Here is a 15,614-nt window from a genome sequence, read left to right as displayed (position 1 = left end):
TTTTTGAACTAATTCAGATAAAGAGGACATTCTGTAATCTTCCTTATGTTTCATTTGGCTGAAACCAACATTAATTCGTTTTTAACATGAGATTTGTCTTTTTCTGCAGGCACTGAGTGGTGAACCTTTTCCTGCAGAGTTATGAGAGAGCCTGGCCTGGCTGAAGGCAGAGCAGACTTATTAAGGATTTAGCTGTGAGTGTTTCTGATTGGCTGTGTTCCCCAGTTGAGCTGTTTAATCATGACGTATTTGTAGCCCAATTAAAATGGAAAAGAGTTATATTAAACTGTAATAATATTTCACGAAACAAAAACTTTTGAAAAGTAGCGTAACTGTATCATTTATGTTTTAGAACAAAATGGGACAGTCTCATCTACTGTAGTAATGTGAACCTCAGATTGTAAGAATCCAAAGAAAATTCCAGATAGAATTTTTTGATTTTATAGTAATAGGAATACTTTTATCCCCCTCAGAAAGCAGCTCATGTAGCATGTAGAGATCCTGAAGGAGGGAGCAGAGCAGAGAAACAACATTGATCCACTCCGTCAGCTTATCAATCTCTTCAGTTAAAGTGCCTTGACTGAGAGGAGGTCTGTATGTGTGTGTTTAAGTGTGATTGATTCGTCCATTTGATTGTGTTTGCGTGTAGATCAAGGCTAACCAAAACCATTTGCAACATCAATTTAGCAAGTGTTTGACATTTGAAGCAACCTGACCAACTTGTCTCATAAAAGGCCCATAAGATATTTGGCTAGCATGGGTGATTGCAAATGCAAATGTCGTTAAGATAAATCAGGAAAAATATAGCACACACAATTATTGAAGAAATTAGAACAGTTTTCTATCAATATATTTTACTCTCTACTAAAAAGTTTTTTTCAGTATATTCAATTGCTTTGTTCTCATTGCATTCTAAGATTAGAAGGAGATGGCTGTTATATAAAATGTAAAATAAATATTTCATGCTGGCTTAAATTTTTGTCTTTCCCCTGGGACCATGCCTGAAAATGATAAAGTTGTAAAACTCATCGAAACCCACCTGGTTCACTCTTGTCACTTGTCTCTACAGTAAACTTGAGAAGGATGACCTTTACTTGTGCTATGCTGACATAATGGCCAAGGTAAGATGCACTGCTTGGACTTTCTGAGGAAGTTTTTTCCTTTTTGCTGCAAAACGCATTCAGCATTCAAGCTGAACTGTAACTCTGCCAAAGTGAGGAAGACCAGGAAGAAGATGGCCTGAAATCATTTGAGGTGAGCAATGGAAATGAAGGGAATTGGAGTTGTTTTCTGTTTAACCGTAGGAGAAAAGGCTGAGGATGCTGACACAGTTATGTACTGTGGGTTCATTAATTACCTAATCAATGATTGGCTTCAGGAATAATAGACGGAGAAACAGTTGGCTTGTTTTATTTCTTGGTGAATTGACTGAGTAACTAATTAATTGTCTTAGAAAAAAGAGATGGAAAAGCAGAGGCTGCTATATCAGCAGGCTCGACTTCATTAACCTGGAGCTGCTGAGATGGTCCTGCAGAACCTCAGTGCCAGCAGAGGTATCAGTCAAAACACATCCTCTTCTTTTATCTTCACTCTAAGAGGGATTCTCATACTGGTGTCTGAGGACCCCCAAGAGCCACATGGGGGTTCATTGAACAATGGGAGGAAAAAAGGAAGGAAAAATTACCCCATGATTTACTCACCCTCAAGCCTTCCTAGTTGTATATGATTTTCTTCTTTCATATGAATACAATTGTAGTTATTTAAAAATGCCCTGGCTAATCCCTGTCTTTGGTAATATTCAATAGTTCAATTGAAGTCCAGTGAACTAGCAAAGCTGAATTTTCAACTGCCATTACTGTACTTTTGAGAGTCACATGAAAATGATGCTAATATGCCGATTTAATGTTCAAGAAACGTTTCTTATTTTTATCAATTTTTAAAACTAAAGCTTAATATTTTTGTGGAAACCATGATTCATTTTCTCAGGATTCTTTGATGAATAAACAGTTAAAAATAGTAGGATTTATTTTAAATAGAATTCTTTTGTAACATAAGTGTCTTTACTGTTTTTTTGCAATCAATTCAATGTACCCTTAATAAAAATAAAATAAAAATAATATATATATATATATATATATATATATATATATATATATATATATATATATATATATATATATATATATATATATATATAAAGAAGCTTCCATAAAATTTTAGGAATAGGGATACCTCACATTGGGACCATCATATTTGGGGGTCATTGGCTTCAAAAAGATTGAAAACCCTCTGTTGTAAGATACAGGTCACCATTCATATCTTTATCCTGATATCTTGAGTCAGCTTGCAATGACTTTTATTATTGTCAGTGCTCAAATGTTATGCTGTAAAGTTGTATGTGATATTTGAACCAGGTGATATGGCCTATGGTAGCAGCCACATTAAAGCTGGGCATTGCAATCCTGAATGGAGGAAACACGTCTGTCCAGCAGGTAGGTTTGAAAAGGTCAGGCTGGATTACAGATATGTTTGGATGATAACACAAAACCCCAAAATTTTGACATTTAACACCAAAACCAACTTTTATATAACAACTTCATGTTTATTCTCTCTGTTGTTGAATTATCTCTAGAAAATGCTGGATTATCCGTGACAGAAGAGAGATGTGGACTTCTGCAGTCTTGCAGGTTCAGCTGTTATTTGCTAATGCATTCTAAGAAGTTTCCCTGACAGAAAGCAGCTGCTCAAACACCTAAAAGTGGAGAAATGCTTTGTCTTTCTGTATTCTATTTCAAAGTTACTTAGTATAATCAAGAGAATAAAACATTGTTTTAAATCACTTTTTTCACCTTTCAATCTGTTCCTTTGCTGTTATTGAAAGTGTCTGTGTTGGTTTGTATTTTAAAAAGAAGAGGACTGTGTTTTTGATATTGCTGTTGTAATTCTGTGTGTCACGGCATGCTGGATTTGAATGCATTTGAGGGGCAGATCAAAGCAGGGAGTTTAGTAGTGGGTGCTGAGGACAATTCAGGTACATCATTGACATCCACAACAAAGTGCTTTGAAAAACGAATGTGTTTATCAGAAGAAGCAGATAGTTTCTTTTTATTGACATTGATTTGCCTGTACGGTTTTTTTGCGTTTCTCCTCCTCTCTCTCTTTCTCAGACAATAGAGGAAAAGCAGATGAACGGCTGACCTGTGATCTTTTCCAGTTCTTCCAGCTCCTTTGTGAAGGCCATAATACTGGGTAGAACAAAAATGTGTTTTTTTTTAATGTATTTTTTTTATAAGTTTCTTTTGTACTATGGTTGTTAAAGTCAAAAGGTGAAGTGCAATATGCTTTGTTAAAATACTTTCTCCAATCCAACTTTAACCATACTATAAATAAGCCATTTGTAAACTGATTTCCCTAAAGAGTGTACACACTGTAGTGCTACATACAATGGCCCAACATATCAGCAGTTTAGCTCAAGCAATGGAAGTATGGGAATTATACTACCTTAAAAAGCTGGGGGTCAGTAAGATTTTATTTTATTTTTTTTTACTGAAAAACTTTTATTCAGCATGGATGCATTAAATGGTTCAGAAGTGATAGTTTATGATGTTACAAAATATATTTCAAATATTCAGAAATATATTAAGCAGCACAACTCTTGAGCACCAAATCAGCATATAAGAAAGATTTCTGAATGATCATGTGACACTGAAGACTGGAATAACAGCTGCTGAAAATTCAGCTATGTTCAGTCATATTAAATTTTAAAACTGTAATGATATTCTACAATATTACAGTTGTACTGTATTTTTTACTGTATATATTAGTTTACAGAGCTGCATACTCTCAATCACAGAGTATTGTCTGTAATCAGACAAGTAAGTAGAAAAGTAAAATAAATACTTTAATAATTTTAATAATTAATTAAAATTATTTTTAATAATAATTTTCAAATTAGATTTGTTTTTTAAAACCAAGTTCAAGCATTTAAGACCCTTTAAATCAGGTTTTGAAGATGAGAAACTTTTGACTGGCAGTGTAAATCAAATCCAGGTGAGACTTCTAACAATATTTGCAGTTATTTAGAAGTAGATTTTATTGCATTTGGAACTAGATATGTTTGAAATATGACCAATAAGCGAAATACACAATTGGAAGTATGGGAAGCCGACTGGTGCACTGCAGTTGCAGGCTAGCAACCTAAACATGTTTGTTGTTTTGTTTTGTATCGTCAAAAAGGAAATAAATCCACAACATTTTAAAAGGAAAAACAATCTGTACATTTTGAATGTAAGATTAATGATTTTAACTGCAAAAAAATCATCAGACTATTCATTATTGATTATTGTAATCTATTGATAACTCTATTTTGCACATATTAGTCTTAAACAGCATCAATATTCTGGTCTGTTTTTGTAAAAACTGGAGACAAATGAAATTTCCCCCACAAATATACAGAACTACCTGCGGACTCAAACTTTGAAACAACACAACAGTCAACATTATCATCCCCACTGTGGAATATCTGCTCAGGCTCCAGGCAAACCCACTGACTCAACCCCAAACCCTAGTTTCTTACATTTTTCATTATGTATGTCTGTAGTATACATGAAAAGGAATGAAAAATACATGTTTGCTGCTGTAAGTAGTTTGAGAGTTTCAGTACCGAATGTAGATGGGCCCATAACAATGAGACAGAGCTTGTTGCCAAATATTATTTCCATAAAACCATTAATCGCTGACAGGCCACCTCCATTTCCTTTGTCTGATAATGAGAATGATGGATGGCCTCATATCTACAGGAGTCCATCAGCGATTTCTACTGGTATTATCCAGGGTAGGATGTGATTGATGAGCATGGTCAGCACAACTTCTCCAAAGCCCTCAACGTGGCCAAGCAAGTGTTCAACACACTCACTGAATACATTTAGGTAAATGACCATAAGCAAATGGGTCAGCAGTAATGGGGCTTCATCAAAATGTAAAGATACTGAGTAATATTTTGATAACTGTGTGTCCTAAGATCTATGTTATTCTCTCCTTTTAATATTTGATTTCAAATGAATGAATCGTAGAGGCCTAATGCCACACCTACTGTGTCTGTGTTCATTCACACGCCATAATGTGGTGTTTTTATGTTGTGAAGCAAATTGTTTAATTAATCTCTTTTGCTAACATCAATTAAAACTTGTTTTTGTCTAATTAAGGGTCCGTTTACAGGCAACCAGATGAGTTTGGCCCACAGTCGTCTCTGGGATGCTGTAGTTGGCTTTCTCCATGTGTTCTCAGGTTAGCCTATAGAAAAATTACTTAAAATCTTATTTACTAATTTATTCACTGCAAAGAAAAATTGTGTCTGCAGGATTCTAGCCAAATAGAGATGCTGAAGACTTTGATGGACTTAAAAAAAAGACATGGTGGTAATGCTCCTTTCCTTGCTTGAAGGTTGGACAATCATTAAAAGTGTTCTAATTTTTCTGTGCTTGTTTTCATACCAACTGCGAACCTGTATTGGGATCCATATGATGGGAAACCTACTTTTGCACCAACCAAATTTCGAATTCTTCTCCAAAAGCAGTGATAAAAAGTCTAATTGTCCTACAGTCATTTTGAGCACGTCAAGTCATCATCATTTTTATTGCGCTAGAACAGCTTCACAGTATTAAACAAGAAAGTAACAAAATCAGTAAAGCAAACTTTGAAAATTAATCAAATCCAAAATTCCATTACCATTATTCAGCTCCATTCATTTCAGTATTGGTTCAGTTTAGTTCAATAACTGTGTAAAGTTTATATATTATGAAACAAGTTCAATTCAGTGATACTAGCTTTACTGAAGACATGTATAAATATTTCTTTGCCAATGATCCAATTCACTGTTTCCTAGAAACACAAACAGATGGTAGATATGCTAGTAGAATCGTCCAGCAAAGTGGAGATGATCCTCAAGTTCTTTGATATGTTCCTCAAACTCAAAGACCTCACATCGTCTGAAGCTTTTCGTGAATATCCTCACGGATATTTTTGGCTTGTGTTTGAAGAAGGAAGGAGGAAAGTACACCCTGTAGAGCATCCAAATATCAGGTCAAAAGTCTTGAGTGTACCTTTTGTCAATTTACTAAAATAAAAACATTTCAAATTTGAATGTAATTCTTTAAGTCATGGTATTGCCTACTATTCATGTTGTTATTTTGGACAGTTTTGCAAGTATCCTTTATAAAGTTTTGTGTTACTGAATGGACAATGGTGTTTATGAAGTTGACATTTCTGTCCAATAAATTGACATATGTGAACATAGCTGAGGAAATTCATGGTCTCACCAGCAATCCTGAAAACTTTCTATTCAGGGACAGTAGAAAGTGTATTCACTCAGTGTAAATCAGTGTGGTATGGGACCAGCTCCAGTCAAGACTGCAAAGTCTTGCAGAGAGTTGTGCACTTAGCTGAGTGCATCTCAGGGTCTGCTCTTTCCTCGCTGCAGGACATCTACCTCAAACGCTCCAAAAGCAGAGCTGTTAAAATCATCAAGGACTCCAACCACCCTAGTAACTGTCTTTTCACTTTGCTGTCACATTTCAATGCTGGTTATATATTCTCTGTGTAATTGTGTATAATTCACAGAGAATATATAATATTCTCTGAATAAAAAACTTGAATCTTGACTATGAGTTTCTGTATGAACAGTGATTGCCAAACTGTCACTACTTCACAGTGCAAATTTTGCCCCTTTCAGTACTATTTTATGTATTTTGCTGTTTTTCAGATCACACCTAAGTAATTATCAGGATAAATTTATGAAAAGGAAGGTAAGATGAACAAATAAAAGACTCATCTAAAATAAAATTTAGTTTCAAAACTGTTTAAGAGCATTATAGTATGACAGTGTCTCACAACTCAAACGTTATGAGACTTGCAGTATTCATATTAATGTTTATTTTCAAAATGTGTTGATAATTTAAAGTCATGTGACTATTACGTTTCTTTGTAATACGTTTCTTTATTAGTCATGGTCTAAATGACTTTAATCTTAAAATTTTCCATTTTATTTTTTTTCAACATAATATTTCTTTACATTATTTTAATAAAATTATTTCTTATAATATTATAATAATATGACATTTTCTTTTTAGTTGTCTTTTTGAAATTTCTGTTTTGTGGTTTTTAACAGATTTATACATATTTTAGGAGACAAATTATGAAATTACTGCCTTGATGGGAGGGTGTTGTGGGTGATTGCCAGAGTGTTGCTGTGCAGTTGCTAGGGTGTTCTGACTGGTTGCTGGTGGTTATTTACTGGCTCACCCCCAAGTGTCTATGACATTTAGTCTCAAGTCCCTTTTTCAGTGTCAGTCTGCGGAATGCTTCTTATTTATCATCCACCAGGTGAAAATCATACATCCAGTGCCTATAAGTAACAGAAGACCTCTCCACAATAGGACATGCTTTGAGATACCATTCATAACTGTAGCATGAATGGTGTGGCATAAATTACATGCTGAATTTAATACTGGGGTTTAGCAAAACTAATAATAATCTACTCCCTGGATGTGGTACAGTAAGCTGTGTGATTTGAGCTGTGGGTTCAAACTTTTTTTCTGTGCTTGATTCATTCTGTTATGGCTTTCCGTGCTGCAGGTGATAGCGAAATATGGAGAGCTGTATGGATCGGCACGCGTCAGTAAGCTGCTGGGTTTTGATAAACCTGCTCTGGACTTCAGCTCAGAGGCTCAGGAGAGCAGGAGAGCAAGAGACCTGTGAAAAGGTTGCCCTGTGAGTTACGACCCTGTGGCCCCATCTTGACTATTTATTTACCATATTTATTTCACCAACCAAACCAGCTTCTGTTCAACAAAACAGCCCAATCAGTTAATCTGCTTACACTGACAATGAAAAAATGATTTCTGTGTTTGCCAGATGATGGCATCAGTGTTAGATTTGATAGGCTTAAAATAAATCAAATAAATCATTCTCTTGTTTTCACAGCTTTAGATTAAACACAGTTGATGTGAAGTACCAAGATATGGAAGCTGGGAGTGGTTTTCACTGACAATGTAAGATCCCCTGACTCTTTGAATAATGAAAATATTATACCTGAAGAAATTGGCCATCAGTGAGTCAAATCCGAAATTAAATTGTGTTTTCTTTTCTCTCAGTCCTTCTTTTACCTAACATGGTTTGTTTGTGTCACTCCTGGGTCATTATAACAGTTTTTTCTTCACTGCCCACATGCTTGACATCGCCATGGGCTTCAAAACACTGCGCACCATACTGTCATCTGTTACACATAATGGCAAACAGGTACTACATTTGGTGTGTTTGTGTGTATATACAGTTGCCCCAAAATGTATTTAGACCCTCAAGTCACACTTTAAAAATATGAATGTCATTAGACTGTGATTATAATGTTATTATGACAAAAATATAGTAGAACTAATTGGTCAGGTTTTATTTTTTATTTTTTTATGTTTATATACTACCATTGAACTGTTTTCTATTTTAATATATTTTAAAATGTCATTTATTTCTGTCATGGAATTTTCAGCAGACATTACTCTTGGTGTGTGAGCCGGAAGAGGGATTGGAGATGAAATGGAAGACCCGGCTGGCGACGAGTTTGAGTTCTACCGTATCATCTTTGACATCACTTTCTTCTCCTTCGTCATCGTCATCCTTCTCGCCTTCATTCAGGGTAAGAGACAGAGTAATTGTGAGAGTCGGTAAACTGCGTATAGCACTTTAAATGGATATGTGCACCAAATTTCAATAAGGACAATGAGCTGAAGTGTTGGGTTTTAATTATTTAATTTGTCCTCTAACTCGAGTCATGCTGAGCAGCACTAAAGAGCTTCATTAAAAGATCACATTCTCACATGCTGAGAAGGGTTTATAGGAAGAGATCTGAGGATTGTATGATGCTAAAGGAGTGTCGCAGGATTTAAATGTTTGGCATAAACTAAATTGTGTTTGTGACTGGTGAAATGCTCTGTTGTCATCGTGTGAAAGGTCTAATCATTGACCAGCATGAGCATGTTAAAGATGACATGGAGGTGAGTTTTCACAATAAAATTGAGATTTGCCTTTTTTTAACACTAAGCAATATCTTGAATCCATTCAGATTTATGATGTCTGTCATCTTGTGTTCCAATTAACACACTAAATTAATTTTATAGAAAATTAAAAATTTCTTTAATTATAAATCAGAGCCACACTGCACTTGTAAATTAATATTTTATTTCTCTGAGTAAATACATCATTAATCTATGTCGGCCACTCTTGGGTGTAGCTGTGGGTTTTATGCTAATTGATAATGTATAATTAAACAGTGCATGTAGTGTCGGCATCGCAACTCGCAAATATTCCGGTAAAAAACGTCTAATCTTTGACATGTCTTCTCCACATTCCTCCAACATAGCTAGTGTTAACGAATGCATTCCCTTAACACCTTTTTCTCTTCATTACGCTACGTTGGATAACGCCATCCAGTTAATCAAATTAGCTGGTCATGGCGCCTGGTTAGCCAAAGCTGACATTACCGACGCTTTTAAAACTATGCCAATTCACCCATCTGATTGGCCATATTTTGGAGTGAAATGGAATTCAAAATTCTACTTCGCTGTAAGGCTCACTTTCGGTTGTAGAAGTAGCCCGCATATTTTCAACAGTCTCTCAGAAGCTCTGTGTTGGATTCTACTGAACGTCTGTAAGCTTCCTTTCGTTTTGCATTCACTAGACGATTTTTTGCTGGTCGACTTTCCATCTTCACAATCTTCCATCCTTAGCATTCTTAAACAAATATTTAGCGACGTCGGCGTTCCCCTCTCTGCCGAAAAAAACATTGGGCCCTTCTACTTCATTAGAATTCTTAGGCATTTCTCTTGACACAGTCAAAATGCAAGCTTCCCTGCCACAAGAGAAACTCCTAAGGATCAGGTCGTTTCTGGAATCTTTTTCCTCTCTACGCTGCATCACGAAACGAGACATGCTCGCTCTGCTTGGTCACCTCAATTTAGCTGTGAGCATCATACCACAAGGCAGAGCATTTATTTCTTGGCTGTTAACTATGGCTCATTCCATCCCAAAATTAAGCGATCCGATCCAGTTAGATGATGGATGTCTCTCTGATATAAAATTTTGGACTCAGTTGCTTAATGATTGGAACAGTATTTCCTTCTTTTACAATGACGCCTTTGAATCCTCCGCAGACCTACATCTATTTACTGATGCCGCCCCATCTATCGGCTTCGTGGGTTTTTTCGAGGGCAATGGTTCGCATTGTGGCCAAACGAATTTCCTAAGAAAAAATCAGGTTCCGTGTCTTCTGCTCTGCTATGAGATTTATCCTTTAGTTGTTGCCAGCGTAATCTGGGGTTCAGCGTGGTCAAGGAAACGCATTTTGCTGTTTTGTGATAACGAAGCCACTGTTGCCATAATCAATAAAGGCAGGTCATCGTGCCAAACGATCATGCCTTTTTTTAGATGTTTAATCTGGCAATCAGTCACTTTCAATTTTATTATTAAAGCTGCTCATATACCAGGGCACTGCAACGTTATTGCTGATGCGCTCTTCCCCTTTCATTTTCAGACGTTCAGACGGCTTTGCCCTTCAGCCAATACAGAACCAACACTCTACCCTCCCCTATCATTAACTATGTTAAATTAGACGATTTGCAAAGATCAGCTAGACATTACATGTCTAAAGGAGTTGCTCCTTCAACTTTCAAATCTTAAACTTCCGCTTGGTCTTCTTTTCTAATGTTTTGCTATTTCTTTCAGATTCCTTTCTTTCCACTGTTTTTTGGTTACCACTGTTTGCTTGTTCCTTGTTTTTAATTTCGAAAATCGCAATTTAAAAATCTCCTCAATTCGCAGATGTCAGGAGAAAGCAGGCTGGATTCAGATGCGGGTAAACTCAAGGCTTTATTCACAAAGCGGAGACAGAGAAGATGAGTCACGTTTCACAGGTTTCACTCGCAGTGACAGGATGAACAGCAGATGAGTCACGTTTCACAGGTTTCACTCGCAGTGACAGGATGAACAGCAGATGCTACTAGGAGCTCTGGGCTTGTAAGAACTAGGGCAGAGAAATCAGCTAAACACACTGGAGCCTGAGGACAAGACACGACAGGGTGAGTACAAAGAGCTGCTAGATGATCGGAGCTATAGGTACAAATAACAACAGTCTGACAATAGACAGAGAAACACAGGGAATAATAAAGGGGAAAAATTAGAAGGACATAGAGAACAGGTGGCGAGCAATTAAGGTTAACAACGGGGAAACAAGGAAGGCGGGGAAAACACAAACAGGCAGACGCGGTGAGCTGTCAAACCATCCCAACACACCCACACCAAAAAGACAGGAGATTAGCCCCGAGACCCGACATTACCCCCCCTTCCAAGAGCGTCCCCTGGCGCTCTTGGAAGGGGCCTACCTCGATGCCGCCAGAAGTCCTCAATCAACGAGCGGTCTAGAATGTCCCGGGACGGCACCCAACACCTCTCCTCTGGACCATACCCCTCCCAGTCCACAAGATACTGAAACCCCCTGCCGCTGCGCCGCTCATCGAGTAATCTCTTAACCGTATAGGTAGGAGATCCATCCACAAGACGAGGGGGTGGGGGGGGGGGCCGACTGGAAGCAGGATTAAAGGGGAAGAGAACACAGGCTTGACCCTGGAAACATGAAACACCGGGTGAACCCGACCAAGAGTAGGAGGGAGCTTGAGCCTGATCGCCACCGGACTAACCACCTTGGTGATGCGGAATGGCCCAATGAATCTGGTTGCCAGCTTACGAGAAGGCGCCCGGAGAGGCAGATCCTTGGTAGAGAGCCAAACCCGTTGACCACACACATAGGCAGGAGGAGAGGACTGGCGACGATCAGCTGCAGCCTTGGTTCTGTCAGAGGTTTGGACCAAAATCCTCCTGACTTTCTCCCAGGTGCGACGGCAGCGCTGGACGAAAGCCAGGGCGGATGGAACCGCTGCGTCGGGTTCCTTTGATGGGAACAGAGGTGGATTATAACCAACAGCACACTCAAAAGGGGACATACCTGACGCGGCCGCAGGAAGGGTGTTATGAGCGTATTCTGCCCAGGAGAGCTGTTGACACCAGGAACTCGGATTGTTGGATGCTAGACAGTGGAGCATTCTTCCTAGATCCTGGTTGGCCCGCTCACACTGCCCATTGGTCTGAGGATGAAAACCAGAAGACAGACTTGCAGAGGCCCCAATCTGTCTACAAAATTCCCTCTAGAACCGGGAGACGAACTGGGGACCCCTATCTGAAACCACATCGACCGGTAACCCGTGGAGACGGAAGACGTGATCCACCACCAGTTGGGCGGTCTCCCGGGCGGAGGGCAGCTTGGGCAGGGGAATAAAATGAACTGCTTTGGAAAAGCGATCCACCACCGTGAGCACTACAGTGTTTCCCTTCGACGGAGGAAGCCCAGAGACGAAATCAAGGGCAATGTGTGACCAAGGACGGGAAGGGATAGGGAGAGGATGCAGTAGACCATCAGGAGGGCGATTGACAGGCTTACTCTGGGCACATGTGGGGCAGGCCAACACAAACTGTCTAACATCTGCGGCCATAGTAGGCCACCAAAAACGCTGTCGGATGGCAGACAACGTTCTCCAAATACCTGGATGGCAGACTAACCTGGATGAGTGACCCCACTCAAGGACCTCAGAGCGCAGCGCAGCTGGCACCGGCAACCTGCCCGCCGGACACTCTCCCGGCACCTGCACCCCTCGACCGGCCTCCTCAACTCGCTGCTCGATACCCCACGAAAGAGCCCCGACCACCACCCCCTCAGGAAGGATGGCCTCGGCCGCAAACTCCCCCCCCCGGAGCACCGAACAGGCGAGAGAGGGCATCGGGCTTGGTGTTCTTAGATCCCGGCCGGTACGATAGGGTGAAGTTGAATCTGGCAAAGAAGAGCGCCCAGCGGGCCTGACGCGAGCTCAGCCTCTTGGCCGAACGAATGTATTCTAGGTTCTTGTGATCCGTCCAGACCAAGAAGGGCTGCGCTGACCCCTCCAACCAATGACGCCACTCACCCAAGGCCAATCGTACCGCCAGCAGCTCTCTGTTGCCGATGTCATAGTTACGTTCTGCAGGGCTGAGACGACGAGAGAAGAATGCACAAGGATGAACCTTCCCATCATGGAGGGAACGCTGAGATAGAACTGCGCCAACCCCAACGTCCGAAGCATCAACCTCGACAATGAACTGGGCCTCCGGATCTGGAACCATTAGAACAGGTGCAGAGACAAAACGGGACTTTAAAATGTCAAAGGCTACCTGCGCTTCCCGGTTCCACCTGAAGGACACCTTAGTGGAGGTTAAGGCTGTCAGCGGTGCAGCGATCTGACCAAAATTCTGGATGTATCGCCGGTAGAAGTTGGCAAAACCCAGGAAACGCTGCAGAGCCTTCCGGGAGTCAGGGACCGGCCACTGGGCAACAGCTTCAATCTTAGCGGGATCAGGCTTGATCCCCTCCGTAGAAATAATGTGGCCAAGGAACGTAACTGATTCAGCGTGGAATTCGCACTTCTCCGCCTTGACAAACAACTGGTTCTCTAGTAACTGCTGGAGAACCCGTCTGACATGCTGGGTGTGTAATTGGAGAGAAGAGGAGAAAATCAAAATATCATCCAAATACACAAAGACAAATTGATTAATCATGTCACCCAACACGCTGTTGACGAGTCCCTGGAAAACGGCTGGAGCATTGGTAAGACCAAACGGAAGAACCAAGTACTCGTAGTGTCCCGAGGGGGTGTTAAATGCCGTCTTCCACTCATCCCCCTCCCGAATGCGCACCAAGTGGTAGGCGTTGCGCAGGTCTAACTTGGTGAAGACCCGAGCTCCCTGCAATAATTCAAAAGCAGAAGACATTAAAGGTAGGGGGTACCTGTTCTTGATAGTAATGTCATTCAAACCTCTGTAATCAATACAGGGGCGCAGGGAGCCGTCCTTCTTCTGAACAAAGAAAAACCCTGCACCAGCGGGAGAGGAGGAATGGCGGATGAGCCCAGCCTGAAGTGACTCACGTATGTACTTGTCCATGGCCTCTCTTTCAGGACCTGAAAGGGAATATAAACGACCCTTAGGAGGAGAAGAGCCCGGGAGGAGATCAATGGCACAGTCGTAGGGGCGATGCGGAGGTAGCGAGGTGGCCCGGGCCTTACTGAAGACCGCCCGAAGATCACGGTACTCCGCCGGAACACCAGTCAGGTCAGAGGGATCCTCCTGAGGAACACAAGACACAGAGACAGGACGAAAAACAGCACCCAAACATGACACGTGACAAGACTGACTTCAGGCTAAAACAGAATTACCGACCCAATCAATGTGGGGATTGTGCTTGTGCAACCATGGGTGTCCCAGAACTAAAGGAGCCTTAGGGGAATCAATAATAAAAAGTTCAATCTGCTCATGATGGCTGCCAGCAATCTGAAGATCTATCTTGGGAGTGGTGTGGGTGATTGTGGTAAGGGGACGGCCAGCTAATGACTATGCTGATATGGGGCTAACCAAAGGAAGAAGCGGTATTCTCCAACGTTGAGCAGAGGCAGCATCAAGGAAGTTCCCCTCAGACCCTGAGTCCACAAGGGCGAGTCCAGTGTGTGAATGACTCTGGAAGGAGAGTTGGAACGGCAGCTGAGTGCGTGTTGCAGGAGAGCTTGAGCTGAGAACCGTGCCCACCAGGACTCTCCGCCTCACTGGTGGACCCTGGCCCTTTAACCGACACTGAAGGGCGAAGTGGCCTCCCTTGCCGCAGTATAGTCACGCCCCCGACGACAGACGCTCCTGCTTCTGCCGTGGTGTAAGCCGTAGACGACCCAACTGCATGGGCTCCTCCTCCGAGGGCTGTTGGCTGGCTGAACTGGCTGAAGAGGACTCTAGGTGGCGCCACGGGGTGGGTGTTTGCCGTTGTTTGCGGCGCCGGCTGAGACGACCCTCAATACGGAGCGCGAGATTAATGAGTTGATCCAATTCCCGCGGGAGCTCTATGGCCGCGAGTTCATCAGAAATGGCGAAATCCAACCCTTCAAGAAAACGAGCGCGCAGCGCGCTCTCATTCCAGCCGCATGCCGCAGCTAAAGTCTGGAACTGGATGGCATAATCAGTGACGGAGCTCCTCCCCTGAGACAGTCGTGATAACTGGGCCGCCGCCTCGTCCCCCTGAGCAGAGTGATCAAACAATTTGGCCATCTCTTGACTGAAATCCGCGAAGGTGGCACAACAGGAAGCCCGCGATCTCCATACGGCGATTCCCCATTCGCGGGCACGGCCCGAGAGGAGTGTAAGGACGTAAGCCACCTTGGTCTCTTCATTTGCGTAACGCCGGGGCTGCAGAGAAAACACCAGCGAGCATTGGGAGAGAAACGCTTGACAGGCGTTAGGATCGCCATCGTAGACCGGCGGGTTGTTGGCATGGGGCTCGGACTCGTGTGACATACAGGTGTGAGGAACGGGCCCCCGGCTCGTTGCCTCTCGCTGAAGATCGTCCACCCATGTGAGGAGTTTGGAGACTCGGGCACTGAGAACGTCCACATCCAGCGCGGTGGTGTTGAGCTGGGTGGCATGCTGCCCGATCAACACTCCCT

The 15,614-nt window shown here is 41.7% G+C and overlaps 1 pseudogene; it reads left to right on the top strand.

The window, feature by feature from the left end:
* Positions 1-1,522: 1,522 nt before the first annotated feature.
* On the top strand, positions 1,523-7,755 carry LOC132111905 (ryanodine receptor 2-like; annotated as a pseudogene).
* Positions 7,756-15,614: the final 7,859 nt, after the last annotated feature.

Source organism: Carassius carassius, chromosome 31 (assembly GCF_963082965.1).
Source record: "Carassius carassius chromosome 31, fCarCar2.1, whole genome shotgun sequence".
Lineage (NCBI taxonomy): Eukaryota > Metazoa > Chordata > Actinopteri > Cypriniformes > Cyprinidae > Carassius > Carassius carassius.
Note: the sequence above shows the minus strand (reverse complement) of the source record. Positions and strands in the feature narration are given on the sequence as shown.